Consider the following 22,897-nt stretch of genomic DNA (forward strand, 5'->3'; position numbering starts at 1 on the left):
GCCCCGGCAGCCACAGCCCCGCTGGGCACTGAGGGACCGTCATGCCACACACCGCTGCACAGGTCGGAGACAGCAAAGGCAAGCACCGCTGAACAGGGCAAAGACCGCCATGGCAAAGCACCGCTGAACAGGGCAAAGACCGCCATGGTGAAGACCGCTGAACAGGGCAAAGCACCTCTGAACAGGGCAAAGACCGCCATGGCAAAGCACCACTGAACAGGGCAAAGACCGCCATGGTGAAGACCGCTGAACAGGGCAAAGCACCGCTGAACAGGGCAGAGACCGCCATGGCAAAGCCCCGCTGAACAGGGCAAAGACCGCCATGGTGAAGACCGCTGAACAGGGCAAAGACCGCCAAATCAAGCATCGTTAGCCCATGTGCAGCTGGGACAGTGACGGAACTGGGACCGTCACGGGGAGCATGATGCACTCTAGGCACCATTACCCCTCCAGAACCAGTGGAGACCTGCATCCACTCTGTCTGTCCTTCACAGGATGAAGCACTCTGGGCACCAGTCCCCCTCCAGAACCAGTGGAGACCTGCATCCACTCTGTCTGTCCTTCACAGGTTGAAGCACTCTGGGCACGAGTCCCCCTCCAGAACCAGTGGAGACCTGCATCCACTCTGTCTGTCCTTCACAGGATGAAGCACTCTGGGCACCAGTCCCCCTCCAGAACCAGTGGAGACCTGCATCCACTTGAGAGACTGTGGCTTTGCACTCCCCAGGATGGTACAGTGGGCAAACCACCCACTGGAGAGACTTGAGAGACTGTGGCTTTGCACTCCCCAGGATAAAGCAGAGGGCAAACCACCCACTGGAGAGACTTGAGAGACTGTGGCTTTGCACTCCCCAGGATAAAGCAGTGGGCAAACCACCCACTGTAGAGACTTGAGAGACTGTGGCTTTGCACTCCCCAGGATAAAGCAGTGGGCAAACCACCCACTGTAGAGACTTGAGAGACTGTGGCTTTGCACTCACCAGGATAAAGCAGTGGGCAAACCACCCACTGTAGAGACCCACTGTAGAGACTTGAGAGACTGTGGCTTTGCACTCCCCAGGATAAAGCAGTGGGCAAATCACCCACTGGAGAGACTTGAGTGACTGTGGCTTTGCACTCCCCAGGATGGTACAGTGGGCAAACCACCCACTGGAGAGACTTGAGGGACTGTGGCTTTGCACTCCCCAGGATAAAGCAGTGGGCAAACCACCCACTGGAGAGACTGTGGCTTTGCACTCCCCAGGATAAAGCAGTGGGCAAACCACCCACTGTAGAGACTTGAGAGACTGTGGCTTTGCACTCCCCAGGATGGTACAGTGGGCAAACCACCCACTGGAGAGACTTGAGAGACTGTGGCTTTACACTCCCCAGGATAAAGCAGTGGGCAAACCACCCACTGGAGAGACTTGAGAGACTGTGGCTTTGCACTCTCCAGGATGGTACAGTGGGCAAACCACCCACTGGAGAGACTTGAGACTGTGGCTTTGCACTCCCCAGGATAAAGCAGTGGGCAAACCACCCACTGGAGAGACTTGAGAGACTGTGGCTTTGCACTCCCCAGGATACATCAATGGGCATGGAGCCCCGTCGTGGATCTGGCGTGGTGCTGTAATCCGGCTGAGGTGCCCCCCCTCCCTTCCCCCTGAGGTGCCTGTTGTATTTCTATCTGATGCCCCTGCAGTGTTCTCTCCGTTTGTGGACAGGTATATAGTGTGGGCCTCGCCCATGCATTTTGGGCCCAGTGGTCCACGGACATTGATATGTGCATACCTGCAGTACTACTCGTGATGTATGATTTTCAAATGTTTATATATATCTGTATATATTTGGTTACTGTATTTTGATACATAACAATGTCTGAACTGATTTCCTTTTGTCTTTGCATTCTACCGGGGGGGTTGTGGGTTGTTACTGTGCTGTTTGGAAATGCATTGGTGTGTGTGTTGTAGTGGGTGATGGTCGGGTTGGGGGTGGGGGTGTTGCGTGTGTGTCCCCCTGACTTTTGCCTCCCCCCTTCCCTATGTCGTAGGTGCAGTACTCACCGTTGTCTTCGGCACCTACGTTGCTGGTGTTCGTAGAGGAGCAGGAAGACAAGCGCAGGGAGTATTTGTAGTTCGGGCTCCATGGTGGCCTCCTTCCTCGTGGAGTGTGTTAAGGTGAGCGTTTTTCCATTGCAAAAGCTGTTTCCGCCGTGTTTTTATCCACGGTGAATCCGCCCCGGAAAAGGTAGCGGATTGGCGGGTTGTGATACTGTGGGCGGTACATTATCTTCCGCCTGTCTGTTGGCGGTGACCGCCGCGCTACTTGTCTGTACCGCCGTGGCGGTCGGAGTGTTAAAGTGGCTGTCTATGTTGGCGGTTTCCGCCACGGTCATAATTCCCTTTTTTTGTCCGCCGGCCTGTTTGCGGTATTACCGCAGCTTTAACACCGTCCGCCAGGGTTGTAATGACCACCTTTGTCTGCTTGATGCAGGTGAAATCTTTGTGTTGCATATCACTGAGTAGCGGTGTTTCCACTGAATTTATTATTCAAATGGGCCTGGTAACTGTTGTTCTGGGCCCATGGGAGACTCATAAATTAGGGTCTTGTTATGTTATGGTATGTCATATTCTTTCTACTTAGTATAGCCTGGCAAATCATATCAAGGGTATATCATGGAGCTGATGGTTTAAAGTGCATGAAACGCTCTGGCTTCATGGAAAACTACAGATCCAATAGACTTCACCTGGAATTGTCCTTGGACACTAAAGCCGATATTTATACTCTGTTTAACCCGGATTTGCGTCATTTATTTTGGTGCAAATTCGGGGCAAACTTAACTCATATTTATTCTTTGGCGCTAGCCCCGTCTAGCGCCAAAGTTATGGAGTGTGCGCCATTATTTGTATGTGAAAACCTGCCCTGCGCTAATGACATGCAAGGTAGGCGTTCTCGTGCAAAAAATGACTCTAAGGCATGTGTGCCTTATTTATCCTCTTGCGTCAAAATGAGGAGGCGGACCTTAAAACATGGCACCAAGCCAGATTTGCACCGTTTTTTAACGCCTGGGTCAGGGCAGCCGTTAGGGGACCTGTGGGCTCATTTCAATGGTGGGAGACCATGGAAGCAGTCCACAGGTGCCCTTCCCTGCAGCCAGGGACACCCCCGGCCACCCTCGCCCAACCCTGGAGGACACCCATGGATGGGGGGACCCATCTATGGTGAGTGCAGGTAAGTGCAGGTAATTTTTTTTTCTTTTTTTTTTTTAAGTGGCATGGGGGGGCTAACTTGGGCCCCCCTACTTGCCACTGTGCCCAATGGGCATCCCCAGGGGACAGAAGTCCCTTGGGGATGGCCATTGGGCAGGGAGGCATGACTCCTGTCTTTGCTAAGACAGGAGTCATTTCCATGGGGGCAGTGCGTCAATAAATGGTGCTAGTCAGGTTAGAGCCAATATTTTTGACTCTAACCTGACTTGCACCATTCTTTGGCGCACAACCCCCAGTCTTCCCTTAGCCTCCGCTGCCCGGTTACCGTAATTAATTTTGACACTAACCAGGCCGCAGCGACGGCTACCGTCATTCCATAAATAAGGCGCCTGGCTGGCGCATTGGAATGGCGTTAACTATTGACGCAAATCTGCGCTAGCGCTGATTTGCGTAAAAAAGTATAAATATGGGCCTAAGGGCCTCATTTCCAATAGTTTGGTGCGTGGCAGCACCACAAGACTTTCTACTGCACTGCCCGCATCAAAAGAAAAGGGCAGGAATTTGTCGTATCTGTGAGATACTCCACATCCCTGTCCTCTTCTACTGCGCTGGTGCACGATTTGCTGCCATGCGCTAACAATGGCACCCTTGCACCATGGTGCAAGGGTGTCTGCATTGTAGGGATGATTGTTTTTGTGCAGGAAGGAACACCTTCCTGCATAAAAACAATCAATGGAGGTGATTGCCTCTTACTATGGTTGCTGTAGAATGCAGCACACATAGAAAGAGGAAAACACAAGGAGAAATAATGCTATTTCTCCCCAATGCGCCTCCTTAGGCTTTTGACACATTCCCAGGTTTACAGCATGTTGTAAATCTGGAAATGTGTCAAATGCCATGGTTGTTACATGGGAACGCCTACCATAATGCCCATGACATGCTTCCCTATCATGCTGTGAGGCAAAGTAGCCACTTGCGACAGCCTAACTGCTTCCAATCCCCATCAAACTGTATTCTGTGAGCTTCTCTCGAACACTGAACTCAAAGACATCCTCAACTCCAACAAGGCCACCACTTATGAAAACAAGTTTTTACCATCATCCATCTTGAACTTCCTCCAAGGAGAGGCCTTGTAACTCACCATTATCGTAATCAACACCTCCATAAGTCAAAGAAACTTCGGAGGCACTTTCAAACCAGGACACATTGTTCCCCTGCTGAAACTCCCCTTGACACAGACAATCATGCCTGTTACTGCCCTTTCACCCCTCTATTTGTTATTAGAAAAATGATTGAAAAAGTAATACTGCCACTTGACCACAAGATCATATCAGCAAAAATATACTATTACTGGACTATCAATCCATTTTTAGACTATACTGCAGTGCTGAGATTGCTACCTATCAGATGGTCAACAATCACCTCTTAATCAACAACAAGAATGGCCCACAATTTCTAACCTTACTTTTTCTCTCTGGAGCCTCCTATAAAGTGAACCACTAACCACTGATCCACACAACTAGAAACATGCATGTGCTCCTCTAACATGATCCTGCCATGGTTTAGCTTCTAGCTTGCCAGCTCCCCATCAACTCCTTCACAGGACCCTCAGGATGCTACAAACTTTGTGTCTCCTGCAAAGCACCCATGGACTACATCCTGTTCCCCACCATCTTAAAAGTCTACACAGAACCCGCATGAACTTTACCTAATGACAGCAGCCTTTAGTTCCACCTATATGGCGAAATACAGCACTCTTCAAAATCACATTGAGAAAATCTAGTCTCATTGAGAACTAGATGGAGGGGCGGGGGTTGAGAGCAGAATTTTCGGTTATCGTAATTGTTCAACTATACTGTTGGTATCTGATAAATCAATAAAATTGTTTATCAAAAAAATTCCTCTTTGTTGTCAACAACACCAAACAACCACGGACAACTGACAATGCCTCATGTGAAGCCGGGATGGTTTAAGACAGTGAACCAAAATTCAAAAGGCATACCTTCTAAAGCTTGTCAACAACAGAACTGCTCCCACCCTCCTGCAACTCAGGATGGAACTGAAGCCACACCTTATCTGCGAACACTGCCTGCCTTCATGATAGTTGCCCTCATCCTGTTGTGTCCCTCTGGTGTGGGTGGGGATGTTCCTGGGGTTTGGGTGTGCACCGGTGGACCCCTTCCATGGTGTATGACCATGGAAATGGGTCCACAGGTCCCCTAACACTTGGTCTTTCCCAGGAGTTAAATAATGGCGCTAAGCTTTCTTGGCGCCATTATTTGGGTCCGTCTCCCACCCATGTGTCATTTTAGCATGGGGGGATAAATATGGTGCTATGGGGATAGCGTCATTTTTTTAGATGGGAACGCATACCTTGCATCTCATTGGCACAAGGTGGAATCACGCATCCAAAAAATGGTGCACATTTCAATATTTTGACGCTAGACGGGTCTAGCATCAAAATATATATATGTAGTTTGCACCGCATTTGTGGCAATAAAAATGATGCAAATGCGGCGCAAAGTATGAAGATGTCCCTAAATACAACTCACAAGCGCATTCATACTCAACCATTTTCTGCTTTGTACGAGGAAAGCACTGCACTCTGTTACTACAGATGTCGACTGCATTGCCAATAGCATTGAGAGTTTGAGACATACTGGACCTGCTACGGAGCAAGCCACCGATCCAATTTGCCATCACAGGTCTTGCATTGTCGTTTAGTTCCAGTGGTTTGTTAACCTGCAGCAATTTTTTGTGGTATTGATAAATTGTAAGGATGCACACATTTATCTGGTGTGTGGTTATTTGTCCAATTATACCAAGTGGTAAGGAATAAAGCTGCAAAACTGAAACTAATACTGAAAACCTACATCCCCCAGCGACAAACAGAATTGACAGTTTTTTGGAGTCCCAATATTTACAAGAGTTGGAATAAAATGGTAATTCAAACTGAGATTTGGCTTTAAATTCTCAAGAAAATTGAATGACAAACATACTAAACCACATACTGACTATGTGGTGAAACATATTTGGATTATCGTTCTGTAAGAGCACATTGCAATAAGCCCGCCTTGTTAGTTTGTTCATATCCAGCGCAAACAATTTTGCCACCCTAGGCGAAGTGGCATTTTACCATCCACAACAGAAGCAACCATTTCTATTTATTTGGTACATCGACCCTCCTTATTCTCCCCTCCGTGCTGGTAGTATCCAAGGTGGCCTGGTCTTGGCCCACGCTATATTTATGTACATTTTACTCAGCCTTTAGGTTATGTTATATTTTACTTATTAGGTGCACTTGCAGCAGTGAGGTAGCTCTGTGGAACCTGGTGTAGATGAACTACAGATGTAAAAAGTTGAGGTAATTTGTCTGTTGTGTGGTTGAAAGAAACGTGTGTGAGAAGCACAAAGTACATACTTTCTGGTGTGTGCACAGGACGAGAAAGCAGTTAGAAAAACTACAAAGTGAGGACACAGAAGGATGGGCCAAATGATTTGCTACAAGTTTCCCCTTTATATGTATTTGTAAGAATTTTTATATTACAAAAGCTGATCTCTTTTAGTTTTTGATATAGTAATAACTGATTTAATATATATCATATTTCACTATACTCAATCACTGTATTTTGGAAAAATCTTTCAATTACTTAAACAAAAGAAGGATGGGCCACTCTTTTGACTTTGCAAGAACACGAAGCATGTGGTGAAGAGACAATCTAAAGACCTCAGGCCTCAGCATAGGAGGCACCCTTTGTGATTTCAAATGAGAAACCCCTCACTATGTATGTTTGGTGAAGCCTGATGCACTAAGGAAAGTAGTTTATAAGTAATCTGGGAGCTACAGGGGGGACTGTGGAGTAATTTGTATGTGTAAGGATGCTACTGTAAAGCCCACACAGAAGATGTACTGCAACGTTTTGTACATGATAAAGATGCAAGAGGTGATTAGGACACAGGTGAGTGTGAAGGCCTCTGGCACAATTGAGTAGAAAGACTTTCATTGCCAAGAGTACTGTGACTTACTACATATACGGCAAATTGGTAATGGTACGCCAAAGCATCATAAAATTGAGAAATCTAGAATTAATCATAACTGTGACTTGTTTTATTTAGCTAAAAAGCCACACTAAAATGTTCCATTGTTGGAAGGAGCGAAGATGATTCCAAACATTTTTGCTGAAGGATATAGGTTCTGATCTTTCCCTAAGATGTATACCAGAGGTTTCCGCACTTATGATGTAAGTCTTAGTGGAATTTAGCAAAGAGACGTTTTACCAATCTGCAAATTGATGTACTGCATGCAGAAAGTGAAGGCAATTGAGGTTCGGTCTTCAGCCCAGACAGGGCCGGCCTTTAGCATGAGCGAGCTGGGCCCATAAACTGCACAGCGACCTTCAGAGGGGCACAGGAGCCTTCTGCAGCACTCTCCCTTAACCACTGGCGCTGAAGGCACCAGTGTCTACATTTTGCACGATTGTCTTCTCCTGCCACGCCTAACTCGTGTCCCTTTCACCTCCCTATGCCCCCAATTTTGCATCACTCTCACAATTAAAGATGGCAAGTGGGAGAGGGTACCGAATATGGTTCCACCATCTGTGCAAGGGCCAGCTCTGAGCCCCGAAGTCTTTAACAATTCTCACTACTTTATCTGCATAGCTACAGCAGTCAAAGCTATAAGACCTAAATCAAGTGGTAAATCTTTGGCAAATAGTGGCATAAGGGCTGGCTTTTAATGGAACCCTTCAGGATGTTTGTCTAAAGAGTGTAGATGAACAGCTCTTCCCCTACATGGAGAACTGACAGATGGATGTCATAACTATGTCACAGGAATGGGTGTCAAAACCGATAGACTGAAGGTTCGGTGTACATGCTTATGTTGGTTGACATAGGTGTCAGTGTAGCACAGTCTAGTGGGACAGGATAACCAGGGGATTTCCTTATCAAGTGTAGCCCATGCTTAGGGGTTGTCTGCACAGGGCCTGGTTGCCACTGTGCAAGGAACAACTATATGACTTACCAGGTGGATGGATAAAGGTGTCACTGGACTGCTGGGGCCAGAATATTATGTGGGAGTGCAGAATGTCTTTAGGGTTGCTTGTGTTCTGCATGCCTTTGACTGCACTTTGAGGAAGGCCCTGTCCAAAAAGGTCCCCAAGTATGAAACACATTACAGGTGAAGCCAAATAGTTGGACGGAGAGACACCAGCCCCAGCCCAAGCAACAAGCTTGGGTTCCCCCTTAAGATCCTCATCCTTAGTCATTCAGGACAAAGGGGCCCTGACAGGTTTGCAAAACTGCCTATTGGAATAAAGGAGGGTGGCAACATATGGGCAGATAGGCTGAGTAAGAATATAAAACCACCACCCTCGGTCGATCTGGGCAGTGGGCAGACTCCGACCTACATCCTGCCGAGAACTATTACCTTTTGTGCGGCTGCACTTAGATAGGACTCTAATTTAGAAGTATTTTCAGTCCAGTACTCTACAGGTTGCCTGGGTGATGGAACAAGAGGGCCACCCCTTCTGTCTCCACACCCCCTGGCCCTGATATGTATACCCATGACAGTGCACTTCATATTAAATAGGCCAAAGAGCTAAGGAGCTGCTACAAAAAAGGGACCGGGATATAGGACAGCCAGAGAAGGCGGGTGTGAGGAGTAACATAGGTAGTTCAGATCTTGTCCTTCCTTATCCTGAGGATTTAAGTGGGGCACCGTACACCTCAAATAAATGTCCAATATGTTCTCAACATTTAGTTTGTCCAGTTCACACCCAAAAGATGTAATCTCCAAATGAGGGAGTTTGGCACACTGAGATGCATGTGCATTCTTTCAGAGGAAGATACATTTTTTGCAGAGATCTGAAGTTTCACATGGTTTTAGCATTATATTAATTTAGGTACTGGTGCTCTAACATGGATTACTCTGCAGTTGATACACCCACCCTCAGTTGAGGAGGCCTGCCGTTGCACTACTCCATAGGTTAAGCCACATTCTGTCTATTTGAGTGGTGCAAGGAAGTGCACTCATTGCACTGAAAGGTGCCTAAGGGTATAAATGGTGCTACAGGTATGATCATTTTCTGAAGAAAACTTACTTATCTAAGGGCCAGATGTAGCAAAATCCGATTTTGCGAATCGGAAATTGCGAGTCGGTCCGACTCGCAATTTACGATTCGCAAAATCGGATGCAGAACGGTGTCTCAGACACCGTCTGTGAATCTCAATGGGGTCGCAAAGACCCACCTCATTAATATTAACGAGGTGGGTCGTATTTTGCGGCCCCATAGCGAGTCCCTGCACTCACAGGGATGGTGTCCTGCTGAAGTTAGCAGACCTCCATGTCTGTGACTGCTTTTTAAATAAAGCAGTTTATTTTATTTTATTTTGCAGCCCGTTTTCCTTAAAGGAAAAAAATAACGAAACCATTTGGTTTCGGTTTTTCAGAGTAGGCAGTGGTCCATTGGACCACTGCCTGCTCTGAAAAACCCTTTTTGCCAACATTCACAAAGGGGAAGGGGTCCCATGGGGACCCCTTCCCGTTTGCGAATGGGTTACCACCAGTGTGACACTGGTGGTAACTGCGAATTGCTTTGCGACCGCATTCGCGGTCACAAAGAACGCATTCACAATTTGCTACTCGGAACCGACTCGCAAATTGTGCATCGCAAAAGGCATTTTGCATGGTGCAAATCTGGCCCTAAATTCTCTAAATGCTATTGTGAAACTCCTCATCGTTTTTAAGAGGCTAACGACCTGTCTTTTTACATTTTAAAATTGATCTACCAGGAAGTACCCAACAGTAGGGCTTCATGGAAAATATTTTGAAAGTAGTTGTGAAATTTGAAAGGGACATATTCTGTCCTTTTCTGTATTTTAAAGTCACTGTTTAAACCGCTTGAAATCTGTGCCATCAGAATTCGAAAAAGCAGGTGAATTCCATACCAACAGAATTCCTTCCCAGTCCGACTGCACTGAAGCTTCAGTATCCCCCACACTCTTCAACACCACAAAGACAAAACTGAAAAGTTTAGGAAGGCCCACTCACTTTGAATGGCTCAGAATGGCTCAAACACGATACTAATTCCAACAGTTGAAAATATGATCAATTAAAATATTGTAAACACATTGGTGTGACAGCCATTATGATTGGTCATCTTTCCACCAATCAAAATTAGACCTTGTATTTATGCCTTTCCGATTGTTTGCCGAGCACAGGCTCTCTTATGGCCATAAGACCACGAGATACCCCGCCATTGTCAATGAACATTGCCTGCAATTTCCTATATCCAAATATGCTACTATGGATCCCAAAGATAATGGATCCGTCCAGGAATCTATACCTGTGACACAGAAAAACAGGTTCCCCGCCATCTCTATCAGCAGCGTATGTCAGTGTCGGAAACCATACAAATGGTATCAGTGCTGTATACAAGCTCTCAATAGCATAGCATAATAAATTTCAGTCAAGGTTTCCAGAGAGCAGTTGCATGTTTTGCAAACTAGATTGTTGATCTCAGATAATAGGCTTGGATTTCACAACAAAAAATTCATTTGGTTTGCAACTGATTGATAGTTCCAAAGCACTGCATCGCCTCTACAATCACAAACTATGGATAAACGTTGATCTACCATAACTGTGATGAAGACGTATCAAATAATCAAAAATGGTTGCAATACCCTGAGGAAATCTATTGTATTCACAGAGCAAGACAAACATATCAAAAGCAAGGGAAGTATTTTAGCACAACAGCTGATGTCATTGAGAAGGAGGATGAATTACCAATAGGTAACAAACTCTAGACTATTGTGTTATAAAATGTGTACTGACAATACGTGTTTAAGTGCAGCTGTGACAAGTTCCAGAAAGTTGTGCAAACTAAACTTCAATGAGCTACTGTGCATCAAACGACTGAAAGGATACTGAACATCTGGAATCTGGACACCACTGCAAAAAACTAAACCATGCTCATATACTGTGAGTCTCGACGGTGCTCTATGCCAATGTGTGGATCTGCCCCTCAGTGAATATCTAGCTTCATGGGTTTACTATGGGTAGATTACACACAGATTTAAAAACACCCCCCCCCCCACAGCACAACAGCATACTTTGCTAAACAATGTTGTTATTCAGTCACTAGCAGGGCTGCATATGCTCCTGTATGTGGGGCATGCACGGGAACACCAAGCCCCCCTGCAGCCCTTTTGCTATTCCTTCCTATTTGGTTAGTGGTATGTCTAGATAATACCGATGTCCTGGGACTTGCTCCTGAGGGCCACTGACGTGCCCTCTGGGTATGAGGCTGAGTGACAGTCTCCCAGGGCGAGTGGAAGTTTTGGGTGACCTATCAATATACCCTGAGGGCCAAGGGATATGTACAAGGTCACACATGCCCTTGGAAGGTACGTGTGCAGGCTCCAACCAATCAGCATGAAAGCAGGTACCACACTGAGGGACTACTGTCAAACTCACCACTATAAACATCATTCTTAAACTGGGTCCCGTGGGTCTCCAGGCTAGGAGGGATGCAATGCGGGCAGGTGATGGGGTGTAATTTGAATATGTAATTATCAGTTGTTCCACGTGAAAGAGTAATGTGGAGTTACCAAAATTACTCCGAATACTCTGGCATAAGAAAATCACCCCCAGCCCTACCCACCACTCCTTTCTACAGTGTTTCCCTCAGCAGTAGTGCTTGTCACAAACAGGAGAAAGAGAGTGTAGAACGGGAGGCAGTGCCAGTATTGTTAGCCAGGAACACTATGTTACAAGGAATTGGGTGGAGCCCAGAGAAAATGTCTTTCATGGACAGTTCTAAGACCCATGCAGGAGTGAAGACAACTGGGAGGGACATTCTGGCCATTAAGGTACATTAAACCAGGAGGTAAGTATCAGAAGCAACAAACAGTTGAGGATTTGGTTTGGTAGGAGGCAGCAAAACCACCCCCATCTAATGAGGGTTCACCCTGAAGTTATTGTCACTTAAGGGCCTGGCAGCAATAGACATGGCTCGGACTGTCCCTATGTGTGCGGTTCCCCAATTTTCAGTGAGGAAAACATAAGATTGGTACAGTCTATTTTAAATAATTTCCAAAACTACCATCGATCTTTTACATCCATTTGTCTTCATTATTTCTAAATTGAAAAGCCCAGTTTACAAACACAGCAACATCTGTAAACTTAAGTTTACAGTCCAAAAAGTCCCCACCAATGCCTCTCAGGTGTCGACAAAAGGAAGGATACCGGGCGGGAGTAAGCGGTTTTCACAATGCGTAACTGCACATCACAACTGCATGAAATCACGTAAATCTCAAAAGAAGTAAGGAATGGATTAATAAAGGCGTGATTTGGCTTGAGAGCTTCTTGAAGTCCACACACCTGTGAATTTGAAGCATTTTAAATTTTCTCTCTGAACCTTTGCCACTTTGTAAATGCCAATTGTAGGAAGTTGGCTCTGTATGTGCTATTTCAAAGTAAGGAATAGCATGCACAGAGTCCAAGGGTTCCCCTTAGAGGTAAGATAGTGGCAAAAAGAGATAATACTAATGCTCTATTTTGTGGTAGTGTGGTCGAGCAGTAGGCTTATCCAAGGAGTAGTGTTAAGCATTTGTTGTACATACACATAGACAATAAATGAGGTACACACACTCAGAGACAAATCCAGCCAATAGGTTTTTATATAGAAAAATATCTTTTCTTAGTTTATTTTAAGAACCACAGGTTCAAATTCTACATGTAATATCTCATTCGAAAGGTATTGCAGGTAAGTACTTTAGGAACTTCAAATCATCAAAATTGCATGTATACTTTTCAAGTTATTCACAAATAGCTGTTTTAAAAGTGGACACTTAGTGCAATTTTCACAGTTCCTAGGGGAGGTAAGTATTTGTTAGGTTAACCAGGTAAGTAAGACACTTACAGGGCTTAGTTCTTGGTCCAAGGTAGCCCACCGTTGGGGGTTCAGAGCAACCCCAAAGTCACCACACCAGCAGCTCAGGGCCGGTCAGGTGCAGAGTTCAAAGTGGTGCCCAAAACACATAGGCTAGAATGGAGAGAAGGGGGTGCCCCGGTTCCGGTCTGCTTGCAGGTAAGTACCCGCGTCTTCGGAGGGCAGACCAGGGGGGTTTTGTAGGGCACCGGGGGGGACACAAGCCCACACAGAAATTTCACCCTCAGCAGCGCGGGGGCGGCCGGGTGCAGTGTAGAAACAAGCGTCGGGTTCGCAATGTTAGTCTATGAGAGATCTCGGGATCTCTTCGGCGCTGCAGGCAGGCAAGGGGGGGGTTCCTCGGGGAAACCTCCACTTGGTCAAGGGAGAGGGACTCCTGGGGGTCACTCCTCCAGTGAAAGTCCGGTCCTTCAGGTCCTGGGGGCTGCGGGTGCAGGGTCTCTCCCAGGTGTCGGGACTTAGGATTCAAAGAGTCGCGGTCAGGGGAAGCCTCGGGATTCCCTCTGCAGGCGGCGCTGTGGGGGCTCAGGGGGGACAGGTTTTTGTACTCACAGTCTTAGAGTAGTCCTGGGGTCCCTCCTGAGGTGTTGGATCGCCACCAGCCGAGTCGGGGTCGCCGGGTGCAGTGTTGCAAGTCTCACGCCTTTTGCGGGGAGCTTGCAGGGTTCTTTAAAGCTGCTGGAAACAAAGTTGCAGCTTTTCTTGGAGCAGGTCCGCTGTCCTCGGGAGTTTCTTGTCTTTTCGAAGCAGGGGCAGTCCTCAGAGGATGTCGAGGTCGCTGGTCCCTTTGGAAGGCGTCGCTGGAGCAGGATCTTTGGAAGGCAGGAGACAGGCCGGTGAGTTTCTGGAGCCAAGGCAGTTGTCGTCTTCTGGTCTTCCTCTGCAGGGGTTTTTCAGCTAGGCAGTCCTTCTTCTTGTAGTTGCAGGAATCTAATTTTCTAGGGTTCAGGGTAGCCCTTAAATACTAAATTTAAGGGCGTGTTTTAGGTCTGGGGGGATAGTAGCCAATGGCTACTAGCCCTGAGGGTGGGTACACCCTCTTTGTGCCTCCTCCCAAGGGGAGGGGGTCACAATCCTAACCCTATTGGGGGAATCCTCCATCTGCAAGATGGAGGATTTCTAAAAGTCAGAGTCACCTCAGCTCAGGACACCTTAGGGGCTGTCCTGACTGGCCAGTGACTCCTCCTTGTTGCTTTCTTTGTTCCCTCCAGCCTTGCCGCCAAAAGTGGGGGCCGTGGCCGGAGGGGGCGGGCAACTCCACTAAGCTGGAGTGCCCTGCTGGGCTGTGACAAAGGGGTGAGCCTTTGAGGCTCACCGCCAGGTGTTACAGCTCCTGCCTGGGGGAGGTGTTAGCATCTCCACCCAGTGCAGGCTTTGTTACTGGCCTCAGAGTGACAAAGGCACTCTCCCCATGGGGCCAGCAACATGTCTCTAGTGTGGCAGGCTGCTGGAACCAGTCAGCCTACACAGATAGTCGGATAGGTTTCAGGGGGCACCTCTAAGGTGCCCTCTGGGGTGTATTTTACAATAAAATGTATACTGGCATCAGTGTGCATTTATTGTGCTGAGAAGTTTGATACCAAACTTCCCAGTTTTCAGTGTAGCCATTATGGTGCTGTGGAGTTCGTGTTTGACAGACTCCCAGACCATATACTCTTATGGCTACCCTGCACTTACAATGTCTAAGGTTTTGTTTAGACACTGTAGGGGTACCATGCTCATGCACTGGTACCCTCACCTATGGTATAGTGCACCCTGCCTTAGGGCTGTAAGGCCTGCTAGAGGGGTGTCTTACCTATACTGCATAGGCAGTGAGAGGCTGGCATGGCACCCTGAGGGGAGTGCCATGTCGACTTACTCGTTTTGTTCTCACTAGCACACACAAGCTGGCAAGCAGTGTGTCTGTGCTGAGTGAGAGGTCTCCAGGGTGGCATAAGACATGCTGCAGCCCTTAGAGACCTTCCTTGGCATCAGGGCCCTTGGTACTAGAAGTACCAGTTACAAGGGACTTATCTGGATGCCAGGGTCTGCCAATTGTGGATACAAAAGTACAGGTTAGGGAAAGAACACTGGTGCTGGGGCCTGGTTAGCAGGCCTCAGCACACTTTCAATTGTAAACATAGCATCAGCAAAGGCAAAAAGTCAGGGGGCAACCATGCCAAGGAGGCATTTCCTTACACAACCCCCCCCCAAACGAAAGAGGATGAGACTAACCTTTCCCAAGAGAGTCTTCATTTTCTAAGTGGAAGAACCTGGAAAGGCCATCTGCATTGGCATGGGCAGTCCCAGGTCTGTGTTCCACTATAAAGTCCATTCCCTGTAGGGAGATGGACCACCTCAACAGTTTAGGATTTTCACCTTTCATTTGCATCAGCCATTTGAGAGGTCTGTGGTCAGTTTGAACTAGGAAGTGAGTCCCAAAGAGGTATGGTCTCAGCTTCTTCAGGGACCAAACCACAGCAAAGGCCTCCCTCTCAATGGCACTCCAACGCTGCTCCCTGGGGAGTAACCTCCTGCTAATGAAAGCAACAGGCTGGTCAAGGCCATCATCATTTGTTTGGGACAAAACTGCCCCTATCCCATGTTCAGAGGCATCAGTCTGCACAATGAACTGCTTAGAATAATCTGGAGCTTTTAGAACTGGTGCTGAGCACATTGCTTGTTTCAGGGTGTCAAAGGCCTGTTGGCATTCCACAGTCCAGTTCACTTTCTTGGGCATTTTCTTGGAGGTGAGTTCAGTGAGGGCTGTCACAATGGATCCATATCCCTTCACAAACCTCCTGTAATACCCAGTCAAGCCAAGGAATGCCCTGACTTGAGTCTGGGTTTTTGGAGCTACCCAGTCCAGAATAGTCTGGATCTTGGGTTGGAGTGGCTGAACTTGGCCTCCACCTACAAGGTGGCCCAAGTAAACCACAGTTCCCTGCCCTATCTGGCATTTGGATGCCTTGATAGAGAGGCCTGCAGATTGCAGAGCCTTCAAAACCTTCTTCAGGTGGACCAGGTGATCCTGCCAGGTGGAGCTAAAGACAGCAATATCATCAAGATAAGCTGTGCTAAAGGACTCCAAGCCAGCAAGGACTTGATTCACCAACCTTTGGAAGGTGGCAGGGGCATTCTTTAAACCAAAGGGCATAACAGTGAACTGATAATGCCCATCAGGTGTGGAGAATGCTGTTTTCTCTTTTGCTCCAGGTGCCATTCTTATTTGCCAGTACCCTGCTGTCAAGTCAAAGGTACTTAAGAATTTGGCAGCACCTAATTTGTCTATGAGCTCATCAGCTCTTGGAATTGGATGAGCATCTGTCTTGGTGACAGAATTGAGCCCTCTGTAGTCCACACAAAACCTCATCTCTTTCTTTCCATCTTTGGTGTGAGGTTTGGGGACTAAGACCACTGGGCTAGCCCAGGGGCTGTCAGAGCGCTCAATTACTCCCAATTCCAGCATCTTGTGGACTTCCACCTTGATGCTTTCCTTAACATGGTCAGATTGTCTAAAGATTTTGTTTTTGACAGGCATGCTGTCTCCTGTGTCCACATCATGGGTACACAGGTGTGTCTGACCAGGGGTTAAGGAGAAGAGTTCAGGAAACTGTTGTAGGACTCTCCTACAATCAGCTTGCTGTTGGCCAGAGAGGGTGTCTGAGTAGATCACTCCATCTACTGTGCCATCTTTTGGGTCTGATGACAGAAGATCAGGGAGAGGTTCACTCTCTGCCTCCTGATCCTCATCTGTTACCATTAACAGATTCACATCAGCCCTGTCATGGAAGAGCTTAAGGCGGTTCACATGGATCACCCTCTTGGGGCTCCTGCTTGTGCCCAGGTCCACCAGGTAGGTGACCTGACTCTTCCTCTCTAGCACTGGGTAAGGGCCACTCCATTTGTCCTGGAGTGCCCTGGGAGCCACAGGCTCCAGAACCCAGACTTTCTGCCCTGGTTGGAACTCAACCAGTGCAGCCTTTTCGTCATACCAAAACTTCTGGAGTTGTTGGCTGGCCTCAAGGTTTTTGGTTGCCTTTTCCATGTACTCTGCCATTCTAGAGCGAAGGCCAAGTACATAGTCCACTATGTCCTGTTTAGGCTCATGGAGAGGTCTCTCCCAGCCTTCTTTAACAAGAGCAAGTGGTCCCCTTACAGGATGACCAAACAGAAGTTCAAAGGGTGAGAATCCTACTCCCTTCTGTGGCACCTCTCTGTAAGCGAAAAGCAGACATGGCAAGAGGACATCCCATCTCCTTTTGAGTTTTTCTGGGAGCCCCATGATCATGCCTTTTAATGTCTTGTTGAATCTCTCAACTAAGCCATTAGTTTGTGGATGGTAGGGTGTAGTGAATTTATAAGTCACTCCACACTCATTCCACATGTGCTTTAGGTATGCTGACATGAAGTTGGTACCTCTGTCAGACACCACCTCCTTAGGGAAACCCACTCTGGTAAAAATACCAATGAGGGCCTTGGCTACTGCAGGGGCAGTAGTCGACCTAAGGGGAATAGCTTCAGGATACCTGGTAGCATGATCCACTACTACCAGGATATACAGATTTCCTGAGGCTGTGGGAGGTTCTAGTGGACCAACCATGTCCACACCCACTCTTTCAAAGGGAACCCCCACCACTGGAAGTGGAATGAGGGGGGCCTTTGGATGCCCACCTGTCTTACCACTGGCTTGACAGGTGGGGCAGGAGAGGCAAAACTCCTTAACCATGTTGGACATATTGGGCCAGTAGAAGTGGTTGACTAACCTCTCCCACGTCTTGGTTTGTCCCAAATGTCCAGCAAGGGGAATGTCATGGGCCAATGTTAGGATGAACTCTCTGAACAGCTGAGGCACTACCACTCTCCTAGTGGCACCAGGTTTGGGGTCTCTGGCCTCAGTGTACAGGAGTCCATCTTCCCAATAGACCCTATGCGTTCCATTTTTCTTGCCTTTGGACTCTTCAGCAGCTTGCTGCCTAAGGCCTTCAAGAGAGGGACAGGTTTCTTGTCCCTTACACAGCTCCTCCCTTGAGGGTCCCCCTGGGCCTAAGAGCTCAACCTGATAAGGTTCAAGCTCCAAAGGCTCAGTTCCCTCAGAGGGCAGAACTTCTTCCTGAGAAGAGAGGTTCCCTTTCTTTTGCTGTGTTGCAGTTGGTTTCCCAACTGACTTTCCTTTCCTCTTGGTAGGCTGGGCCATTCTTCCAGACTCCAGCTCTACTTGTTCACCCTGTGCCTTGCATTGTGCTCTTGTTTTCACACACACCAGTTCAGGGATACCCAGCATTGCTGCATGGGTTTTTAGTTCTACCCCAGCCCATGCTGAGGACTCCAGGTCATTCCCAAGCAGACAGTCCACTGGGATATTTGAGGAGACCACCACCTGTTTCAGGCCATTGACCCCTCCCCATTCTAAAGTAACCATTGCCATGGGATGTACTTTTCTCTGATTGTCAGCGTTGGTGACTGTGTAAGTTTTTCCAGTCAGGTATTGGCCAGGGGAAACCAGTTTCTCTGTCACCATGGTGACACTGGCACCTGTATCCCTCAGGCCCTCTATTCTAGTCCCATTAATTAAGAGTTGCTGTCTGTATTTTTGCATGTTAGGCGGCCAGACAGCTAGTGTGGCTAAATCCACCCCACCCTCAGAAACTAGAGTAGCTTCAGTGTGGACCCTGATTTGCTCTGGGCACACTGTTGATCCCACTTGGAGACTAGCCATACCAGTGTTACCTGGATGGGAGTTTGGAGTGGAACCTTTCTTGGGACAGGCCTTGTCTCCAGTTTGGTGTCCATGCTGTTTACAGCTATGACACCAGGCCTTTTTGGGATCAAAGTTTTTACCCTTGTACCCATTGTTTTGTGAAGAGACTCTGGGCCCACCCTCCTGTGCAGGTTTTTGGGGGCCTGTAGAAGACTCTTTACTATTTTTAGTTTTGGTTGTCTCATCACCCTTCCCCTGGGGAGTCTTTGTGACCCCTTTCTTTTGGTCACCCCCTGTTGAAGTCTTGGACACCCTTGTCTTGACCCAATGGTCCGCCTTCTTTCCCAATTCTTGGGGAGAAATTGGTCCTAGGTCTACCAGATGCTGATGCAGTTTATCATTGAAACAATTACTTAACAGGTGTTCTTTCACAAATAAATTGTACAGCCCATCATAATTACTTACACCACTGCCTTGAATCCAACCATCTAGTGTTTTCACTGAGTAGTCAACAAAGTCAACCCAGGTCTGGCTCGAGGATTTTTGAGCCCCCCTGAACCTAATCCTGTACTCCTCAGTGGAGAATCCAAAGCCCTCAATCAGGGTACCCTTCATGAGGTCATAAGATTCTGCATCTTTTCCAGAGAGTGTGAGGAGTCTATCCCTACACTTTCCAGTGAACATTTCCCAAAGGAGAGCACCCCAGTGAGATCTGTTCACTTTTCTGGTTACACAAGCCCTCTCAAAAGCTGTGAACCATTTGGTGATGTCATCACCATCTTCATATTTTGTCACAATCCCTTTGGGGATTTTTAACATGTCAGGAGAATCTCTGACCCTATTTATATTGCTGCCACCATTGATGGGTCCTAGGCCCATCTCTTGTCTTTCCCTTTCTATGGCTAGGAGCTGTCTCTCTAAAGCCAATCTTTTGGCCATCCTGGCTAACAGGAGGTCATCTTCACTGAGAGCATCCTCAGTGATTTCAGAAATGTGGGACCCTCCTGTGAGGGACTCACTATTTCTGACTAACACAGTTGGAGACAGGACTTGAGGGGTCCTGTTCTCCCTATTTAGGACTGGAGGAGGGACATTGGCCTCCAAGTCACTAATTTCTTCCTCTGTGAGGTCATCATCAGAGGGGTTGGCTTTTTCAAACTCTGCCAACAGCTCCTGGAGCTGAATTTTGGTAGGTCTGGAGCCAATGGTTATTTTTTTGATATTACAGAGAGACCTTAGCTCCCTCATCTTAAGATGGAGGTAAGGTGTGGTGTCGAGTTCCACCACATTCATCTCTGTATCAGACATTATTTTTCTAAAAGTTGGAAGACTTTTTAAAGAATCTAAAACTGTTTCTAGAATCTAATTTCAAACTTTTAACAAACTTTTAAACTCTAAAAGACAATGCTAAACAGGGACTTAACACACAAGGCCCTAGCAGGACTTTTAAGAATTTAGAAAAATTTCAAATTGCAAAAATGAATTTCTAATGACAATTTTGGAATTTGTCGTGTGATCAGGTATTGGCTGAGTAGTCCAGCAAATGCAAAGTCTTGTACCCCACCGCTGATCCACCAATGTAGGAAGTTGGCTCTGTATGTGCTATTTCAAAGTAAGGAATAGCATGCACAGAGTCCAAGGGTTCCCCTTAGAGGTAAGATAGTGGCAAAAAGAGATAATACTAATGCTCTATTTTGTGGTAGTGTGGTCGAGCAGTAGGCTTATCCAAGGAGTAGTGTTAAGCATTTGTTGTACATACACATAGACAATAAATGAGGTACACACACTCAGAGACAAATCCAGCCAATAGGTTTTTATATAGAAAAATATCTTTTCTTAGTTTATTTTAAGAACCACAGGTTCAAATTCTACATGTAATATCTCATTCGAAAGGTATTGCAGGTAAGTACTTTAGGAACTTCAAATCATCAAAATTGCATGTATACTTTTCAAGTTATTCACAAATAGCTGTTTTAAAAGTGGACACTTAGTGCAATTTTCACAGTTCCTAGGGGAGGTAAGTATTTGTTAGGTTAACCAGGTAAGTAAGACACTTACAGGGCTTAGTTCTTGGTCCAAGGTAGCCCACCGTTGGGGGTTCAGAGCAACCCCAAAGTCACCACACCAGCAGCTCAGGGCCGGTCAGGTGCAGAGTTCAAAGTGGTGCCCAAAACACATAGGCTAGAATGGAGAGAAGGGGGTGCCCCGGTTCCGGTCTGCTTGCAGGTAAGTACCCGCGTCTTCGGAGGGCAGACCAGGGGGGTTTTGTAGGGCACCGGGGGGGACACAAGCCCACACAGAAATTTCACCCTCAGCAGCGCGGGGGCGGCCGGGTGCAGTGTAGAAACAAGCGTCGGGTTCGCAATGTTAGTCTATGAGAGATCTCGGGATCTCTTCGGCGCTGCAGGCAGGCAAGGGGGGGGTTCCTCGGGGAAACCTCCACTTGGTCAAGGGAGAGGGACTCCTGGGGGTCACTCCTCCAGTGAAAGTCCGGTCCTTCAGGTCCTGGGGGCTGCGGGTGCAGGGTCTCTCCCAGGTGTCGGGACTTAGGATTCAAAGAGTCGCGGTCAGGGGAAGCCTCGGGATTCCCTCTGCAGGCGGCGCTGTGGGGGCTCAGGGGGGACAGGTTTTTGTACTCACAGTCTTAGAGTAGTCCTGGGGTCCCTCCTGAGGTGTTGGATCGCCACCAGCCGAGTCGGGGTCGCCGGGTGCAGTGTTGCAAGTCTCACGCCTTTTGCGGGGAGCTTGCAGGGTTCTTTAAAGCTGCTGGAAACAAAGTTGCAGCTTTTCTTGGAGCAGGTCCGCTGTCCTCGGGAGTTTCTTGTCTTTTCGAAGCAGGGGCAGTCCTCAGAGGATGTCGAGGTCGCTGGTCCCTTTGGAAGGCGTCGCTGGAGCAGGATCTTTGGAAGGCAGGAGACAGGCCGGTGAGTTTCTGGAGCCAAGGCAGTTGTCGTCTTCTGGTCTTCCTCTGCAGGGGTTTTTCAGCTAGGCAGTCCTTCTTCTTGTAGTTGCAGGAATCTAATTTTCTAGGGTTCAGGGTAGCCCTTAAATACTAAATTTAAGGGCGTGTTTTAGGTCTGGGGGGATAGTAGCCAATGGCTACTAGCCCTGAGGGTGGGTACACCCTCTTTGTGCCTCCTCCCAAGGGGAGGGGGTCACAATCCTAACCCTATTGGGGGAATCCTCCATCTGCAAGATGGAGGATTTCTAAAAGTCAGAGTCACCTCAGCTCAGGACACCTTAGGGGCTGTCCTGACTGGCCAGTGACTCCTCCTTGTTGCTTTCTTTGTTCCCTCCAGCCTTGCCGCCAAAAGTGGGGGCCGTGGCCGGAGGGGGCGGGCAACTCCACTAAGCTGGAGTGCCCTGCTGGGCTGTGACAAAGGGGTGAGCCTTTGAGGCTCACCGCCAGGTGTTACAGCTCCTGCCTGGGGGAGGTGTTAGCATCTCCACCCAGTGCAGGCTTTGTTACTGGCCTCAGAGTGACAAAGGCACTCTCCCCATGGGGCCAGCAACATGTCTCTAGTGTGGCAGGCTGCTGGAACCAGTCAGCCTACACAGATAGTCGGATAGGTTTCAGGGGGCACCTCTAAGGTGCCCTCTGGGGTGTATTTTACAATAAAATGTATACTGGCATCAGTGTGCATTTATTGTGCTGAGAAGTTTGATACCAAACTTCCCAGTTTTCAGTGTAGCCATTATGGTGCTGTGGAGTTCGTGTTTGACAGACTCCCAGACCATATACTCTTATGGCTACCCTGCACTTACAATGTCTAAGGTTTTGTTTAGACACTGTAGGGGTACCATGCTCATGCACTGGTACCCTCACCTATGGTATAGTGCACCCTGCCTTAGGGCTGTAAGGCCTGCTAGAGGGGTGTCTTACCTATACTGCATAGGCAGTGAGAGGCTGGCATGGCACCCTGAGGGGAGTGCCATGTCGACTTACTCGTTTTGTTCTCACTAGCACACACAAGCTGGCAAGCAGTGTGTCTGTGCTGAGTGAGAGGTCTCCAGGGTGGCATAAGACATGCTGCAGCCCTTAGAGACCTTCCTTGGCATCAGGGCCCTTGGTACTAGAA

At 47.8% G+C, this 22,897-nt stretch overlaps 1 protein-coding gene across 1 annotated transcript in view; it reads right to left on the reverse strand.

The window, feature by feature from the left end:
* The window catches only part of AMN (amnion associated transmembrane protein), a 235,143-nt gene that overhangs the window by 166,162 nt on the left and 46,084 nt on the right, over nucleotides 1-22,897 (reverse strand). The gene's annotated exons all lie outside the window — the stretch shown is intronic.

This window comes from Pleurodeles waltl, chromosome 9, assembly GCF_031143425.1.
Source record: "Pleurodeles waltl isolate 20211129_DDA chromosome 9, aPleWal1.hap1.20221129, whole genome shotgun sequence".
Lineage (NCBI taxonomy): Eukaryota > Metazoa > Chordata > Amphibia > Caudata > Salamandridae > Pleurodeles > Pleurodeles waltl.